Here is a 7191-nt window from a genome sequence, read left to right on the forward strand (position 1 = left end):
AAAAAACCCTTTTTTTTCTTATCGAGATAGGGTCTTACTATATTGCCCACACTGGTCTCAAACTCCTGGGCTCAAGTGATCCTCCTGCCTCAGCCTCCTGAAGTGTTGGGATTACAGGTGTGAACCACTGCACCCAGCAGGAGTTGGCCATTTTAAAAGGTGATGTGTATGTAAGTTGCCACAGGAACTAGGATGCTTGTCAAATCCCATCATGGAGATTAATCCAAAATAAAATCAATGCAAGAGAAATGTAATTAAATTAACATGCCCGTTGTGGGGTAACAGTCCATCCAGGGCCTAAAAAAAGGATCATTTTCATCAGAATTTCTCAGTGTTTTTTCAGTAGTATCCAAGTGAGTCTCTTGGTCACTGAAAATCTTAATTTTTTTTTTTTTTTGGATGGAGTTTTGCTCTTGTTGTCCAAGCTGGAGTGCAATGGCATGATCTTGGCTAACTGCAACCTTCGCCTCCTGAGTTCAAGTGATTCTCCTGCCTCAGCCTCCCAAGTAACTGGGACTACAGGCATGCGCCACTACACCCAGCTAATTTTGTGTTTTTAGTAGAGATGGAGTTTCTCCACGTTGGTCAGGTTGGTCTTGGACTCCCAACCTCAGGTGATCCGCCTGCCTCAGCCTCCCAAAGTGTTAGGATTACAGGCGCGAGCCACCTCATCTGGCCGGTCAGTGAAAATCTTGATCTAGAACAATTCCCTAGTTCCTTTCCGTTTTTTTTTTTTTTTTTTTTTTTTTGAGACAGAGTCTTGCTCTGTTGCCCAGGCTGGAGTGCAATGGCACCATCTCGATTCACTGCAACCTCTGCCTGCCGGGTTCAAGCAATTCTCCTACCTCAGCCTCCCGAGTAGCTGGGATTTTGTATTTTTAGTAGAGATGAGGTTTCACCATGTTGGTCAGTCTGGTCTTGAACTCCTGACCTCAGGTGATCCATCCACCTTGGCCTCCCAAAGTGCTGGAATTACAGGACCCGGCCTCTAATTCCTTTGCTAACCTAATGGAATACCCAACAAAATTCTCTACACCTCTTTGTATGATTACATGTTCACCAAACTGCTGATGACTGACTCCATTATCATGATTTTGGAAAAGAGGGAGCCCTGGGTAATGGGCAAGAATATTCTAGACATCAGGAAGTTACATATCTCAATAATTAACTGATCATATTCGTATTCTGTGTACTTGGGTAGATAAGCAATTTCCAAGGATCTGGTCCCAATAACTTAATACATAAAATATTGGAACCCATAAACTTGCTGACAAGATTTTGCCTCTAAAATATTAGTCTTAGCTGGTTAGCAGCCTGACCAATATAACAGTTAATAATGCATAATAATCTAAGAAAACTTGAGGAGCAGAAAAGCACAAAGTGAAAAAAATACCCAAATTACCTGGAGGGATAAATCCATTCCTCAGAAAAAACCACTGTTAATATTTGGATATGTTTTTTCTAAGCATGTGTTGTAACTGTTTTTATCCTTCAGTTATTAATTCAACAAATATTTACTGAACACTTGGAATGTCAGGTCTGTTCTAGGTGCTGGGGATGTAAGTGCTTTTTTTTAATAAAGAAAATTGTTTTTGAAAACAATCACAAACTAATAGAAAACTTTCAACTACAGAATTTTTGTTTTTGTTTTTCTGAGGGCAACCACTGACTTGATGTGTCATCAGTCTGGAATACCTTTAGTTTGTATTTCTTACAGATGTGGGCCTTCTATGTATCCAAAGCATAACCATCAAAATTGAAAAATTGACATTGATACACCACTGTCACCTAATCTTCAGCTGCATTCAATTTAATTCAATTGAATTTAATCTCCATTTCATGGAAATTGGTATTTAGAAGCCAAGACCTGAGTGCTAAGTGTGCTTATTGTATTAGGGTATCCCTGTTCCAAGGCCCTCTCCATGGTTATGGTTGGGAACACACACCCACACACTCCCACACACACAGTTACATCTATATTTATTTGTACATCTATCAATCTACCCACCTATCTTGAAAACCATGAGTTTACACCAATATCTCCAATTCCAATCCATCACTATAGGGCTGATTCTAATTTTCTCCCTTTCTTTATTTGTAGCTTCCTTCTCCAGCAGTGAGGTTCTCATTATTTTTATTTACTTGTTTGATCATTCCCCTTGTACGTAACCATCTCCTCTCTCTGCCCCCACCCCCTACCCAATACAGATGTCCTTCCCCACTCAGGTTCTGCAAACCTGTGCTGGGAAACCCTGTACCCTTCACGCATGAGGAAGCCTTCCTCAGTCTTCCTGGGCTCCAACATTCCATGTGTGGACACAATTTTGAATAAGACAGACAAATTCCTTCCTTTCAAAGAGTTTACATTCCAATAAGGAGTGGGACAGATAAATAAAAATAAAAAGGCAGGGCATGGTGGCTCACACCTGTAATCCCAGCACTTTGGGAGGCCGAGGCGGGTGGATCACCTGAGGTCGGGAGTTTGAGACCAGCCTGACCAACATGGAGAAACCCCATCTCTACTAAAAATACAAAATTAGCCAGGTGTGGTGGCACATGCCTGTAATCCCAGCTATTTGGGAGGCTGAGGCAGGAGAATCACTTGAACCCGGGAGGTGGAGGTTGCAGTGAGCCAAGATCACGCCATTGCACTCCAGCCTGGGCAACAAGAGCAAAACTCTGTCTCAAAAAAAAAGAAAAAGGAAAAGAAAATAAAGTAAAAATAATGGTAAGTGCAATGACGAGACAAAATGATGTGATAAGAAGTGACTGGGGTGCTATTTTGGGTCAGGTGACTATTCTCTTTTTGCTCCCCTGTCCCCCATCTACTCTTCATCCTTCTTTGGGCTGCTCTGTGCATATTTACAAAATGCATTACCAAGACTCCTTTGCTGCCAGCCTTCTAGTTGAGTTCAACCAGTGAGAGACACCAGTAGTAGATAGGTGGGTGGGTGGAGAGAGAAATGAAGATTTTGCTTGCTCCTTCCTTGCTTGGGAATGTTTTCTGGCTCCTCGTCCAGGCGCCAGAAAATTTCATTTCCTCCGCTTGCTCCTTTGAACCTCTTGGTGGTCATAGCTTCCCACTCTTACTGGCCCCTGGGTGTCCCAGTGATCTTATTTCTCTTCATCTTGCCTAAACTGTTAATAATTATTTTGAATCATCTCAGTCAGATTCTGTTTCAGAAAAGAGCTCTTTAAGGTAATACTTTTTTTGTGTTGTTGAAACAGTATATTGTGAATAATGTGTTTTTGAGGTCAATAAATATGCTTATACAATGTGATTTTCAAAAGTGCAGTCTCATTAGTCAAGACAGATCACTATTTAGCCAGGCTTATCTTTCTGGATCTGAGTACAGAATGGATTACCTTCTCATCCTGTCTTGGCCTTATAGCTAAGTATCTTAAATGGTGCATTAAAGAGAGAGCATGGGGCCAGGCATGGTGACTCACGCCTGTAACTCCAGCACTTTGGGAGGCTGAAGTGGGCAGATCACTTGAGACCAGCAGTTCGAGACCAGCCTGGCCAACATGGTGAAACTCTATCTCTACTAAAAATACAAAAAATTAAGTGGGCATGGTGGCACACGCCTGTAGTCCCAGCTACTTGGGAGGCTGAGGCAGGAAAATTGCTTGAACCCGGGAGGCAGAGGTTTCAGTGAGCTGAGATCATACCACAGCACTCCAGCCTGGGCAACAGTGCGAGACTCTGTCTCAAAAAAATAAAAAAGAGAGAGAGCATGTTGTGGTGACTACCTAGGCATCTAGATTACCCAAGTAATACAGTTTATGGCTTATGGATGGTACAGAACTGTATTTCCTTCAGCAGGATTCATCCTTAGCTATTAATTTCCATTCTTGCCATAGAGAGGGGGTCAGGGTCTTAGAAATCAGTGAAGCCTTTTCTTGGACATACAGACAAGCCATTGCAGGAGGTGGTGCCAAGAATGGTGCTTTCATTTGGAGGATTCCTAAAATAATTTTTACAGCTTCCCCCCCCCCCCCCGTTAAACATTTGCAAATTCGGGGGTCTTCTTCCAAGGAGAATCTAGACTAGAGAATGAGGAGGGGCTCACAGGAAGAGTACCTTGCTAGAACTTCCATGAGCATCATTCATGACCTCAGCGAGATAAAAGAACATAAAAGAATGTGCATTGTTTATGGTGTCAACAGCTTTATAAACATGGAAAGCTATAGATTGAGAGAAGGGGGAAAATCCAGCAGAAAGAGAGCAGGAAAAATTAAAAAAAACTTGAGGCAAGCAATTGTTCAAAATCTTACTGCCTCCCTGGTTTCTTCTGCATTTGAATTTCTGTTGAACACTGATAGGAGGATTGCCTTTAGGGGATATGAGGACGGGAGTTGGGAAGTATTCAGTTTCCGTTTAGCCCTAGGAAACTGCAGGGGGACTGGAAGCCAAACTGAATTAATTAAGGAACGGTACGGGTATGTGCGCGTGCCTTGGGAGACTTTTTGAAAATGGAATGAGAATGTTGTTCTTGGCCCCAGGAGAGGGGCACAGGGACTTTGAGGGCGTGAATCTTTCTGTTGTGTTTTCTGGGGTCACATCTGTACAAAATCTGGTAGGCCGAGAAGGCTAACGTAAGCAACCTCTTCAGCCCCAGTTGTGTTCCCGCTCCATCTCTCAGGTGAGTTAACACACTTGGGGCCACATGCTTTCATAAATTAATTTATTCCTTGTTCTGTCCCAAATTCGATGACATAGTCCCCTGTTATGCATTAAAGGAGATAATTTGAAGCACTGTGACCTCATCCTTCCAGATTAGAAAAGTGTTGTACCATGGGTAAACAAGACAACCTCTTTGGAAGTGTTTTGCATATTGGAAGGAAGACACTTTATACAACTGTAATTATTGTTAACCATTATCCAAAATACAGCCTGGGGGTCCAGACTGCATGCTGTGGAGGCACTTGGCCTGTGTTTGAATTCCTGTTCCTTTGCAGTTTAACTGTGTGACGTTGGGCATGTTACTTGACCTCTCTGGATCTGAATGCAGAATGGATTTCCTTCTTATCCTGTCCTGGGTTTCTCCAGGACAGCCTCAGTTTTCCCATCTGAAAAGTGAGGAACCCACCTCTGTGTGAGGATTAAATGTACTGGGATTATACAAAGATGTAGAACAATGCCTGGCCCACAGTGAGCCCTTGAGGACACAGTGAATCGGAACCCAGAAGGATGCATGAAAACCTTCTTCCACAGACATAGTGAGAATCCCAGCAGCTTGACTGTAAAAGCTGGGAAAGTAAAGGAGAATGCAGAGGGGGATTTTCCAGGCATCTGTTTTCCCATTCTCAGGCGTGGGTATGATTTCTCTGCTCCCCTGAGGAAGCAACTCTTTGAGACAAGGGTAAGATTCAGCCACGGTGTATTGCTGTTGCAGAAGCTGTAACCACCTCAGCTTACAGCAGAGGTGTCAGCAATATAAGCTTCTCTTTCTGCAAATGGCTTCTTCTCACCGCACCTCTGTGGACAGTGTTTAATGGTGGGATTGGCTCATTTTCTGGAACCAAATAAACATTTGTTCCCACTAGCCCCATAGTGCTAGCATCACTATTAATGAGCGGCAGTGTTGTCCATTGCAGCAGGAGTCATTAGGAAAGCCCTGGTAGAGCTCTGTTTATTACCAGGGGAGGTGTCAGAGGCAGAGAAAGCGTAGCTGGGGCTTCCAGGCCCCAGCAGATCACGCAGCACAGGCAGCCAGAGCAATCATTCTTAGACTTGTGAAGTCGGGACATAAATTCCAAGAGGAATAAGAATGGGTGAGATAAAGGAGTTGGGGTCCATGATTCAGCGTCATTTTTCAGATTTCTGAAATTTCGAATAAGTTAAGGTTAGATGGTGGTGCAATTTAAAGCACACTTCCTAAGGGGGTCGCAATTTGAGCAATGCCTTATTAAGGAACAAGCTAGCTCTGAGCTGGTTTCTTTGTCAGTGATTGTACTGTCTGGTGCTCAGTAAATATGCATTGTAGGTGCTGTGGATTGGCCGGGCCATCAGGGAGATCTTCAGAATGAATAGGGTCCATCAGAGTGCAACATGCACAGAATATATATTGTGGCAAAATCCACTGGCCCCTTAACTCTGAGACTAAACCAGTCCCTGCAAACACGCTGAGATTGTGCACAGCTAGTTGCTTGGCAGAGAATACTGAATTTACTTATTTATTTTAATTTTTTCTTTTTTGGGACACAGTCTTGCTCTGTCACCCAGGCTGGAGTGCAGTGAAGTGCAATCATGGTTCATTGCAGCCTCAACCTTGCAGGCTCCAGCGATCCTCCCACCTCAGCCTTTTGAGTAGCTGAGACTCCAGGTATGTGCCACCATGCCCAGCTAATTTTTTTTTTACTTTTCAGAGAGATGAGGGTCTCACTATAAGTTGCCTAGGCTGATTTTGAACTCCTGGGCCCAAGTGATCCTTCTGCCTCAGCCTCCCAAAGCACTAGGATTACAGATGTGAGCCACCATGTCGGGCTGAATTTATACAGATAACGAGATTGCTACAGAAAGAGGTGCTTCTCAGAACTTGCTTAAGGCAGCCTGATGATCACAAAATATTTGTTGGTGCTGGTTTTAGACGAGGTTGCTTTTGGCTGGATGGATCAGTATTAGTTTGAAAGGACTGCCATAATAAAACACCACAGACTGGGTGGCTTTACGCAACAGAAATTTACTTTCTCAGAGTCTGGGAAGCTAGAAGTCCAAGATCTAGGTGTTGGCAGGTTTGGTTTCTTCTGAGGCCTCTCACCTTGGCTTGTAGATGGCCTTTCCTCTGTGTGTGAGCATCCCTGGTATTTCTCTGTGCCCACATTTCCTCTTCCTTATAAGGACACCAGTCAAATTGGATTAGGGCCCAGCCTAATGCCCTCCTTTAAACCGAATCACATCTTTATTTATTTACTTTTTGAGACTCTCTCTGTTGTCCAGGCTGGAGTGCAGTGGCATGATCTCGGTTCGTTGAAGCTGCCCCAGTTCAAGCAATTCTCATGCCTCAGCCTCCTGAGTATCTGGGACTACAGAGGTGTGCCACCGTGCCCAGCTAATTTTTATATTTTTACTAGACACAGGGTTTTGCATGTAGGCCAAGCTGGTCTCGAACTCCTGGCCTCAAGTGATCTGCCTGCCTCGGCCTCCCAAAGTGCTTGGATTACAGGTGTGAACAACCATGACCGACC

The sequence above is a fragment of the Colobus angolensis genome, unplaced genomic scaffold (genome assembly GCF_000951035.1).
Source record: "Colobus angolensis palliatus isolate OR3802 unplaced genomic scaffold, Cang.pa_1.0 Scaffold3, whole genome shotgun sequence".
NCBI classification, from domain to species: Eukaryota; Metazoa; Chordata; class Mammalia; order Primates; family Cercopithecidae; genus Colobus; species Colobus angolensis.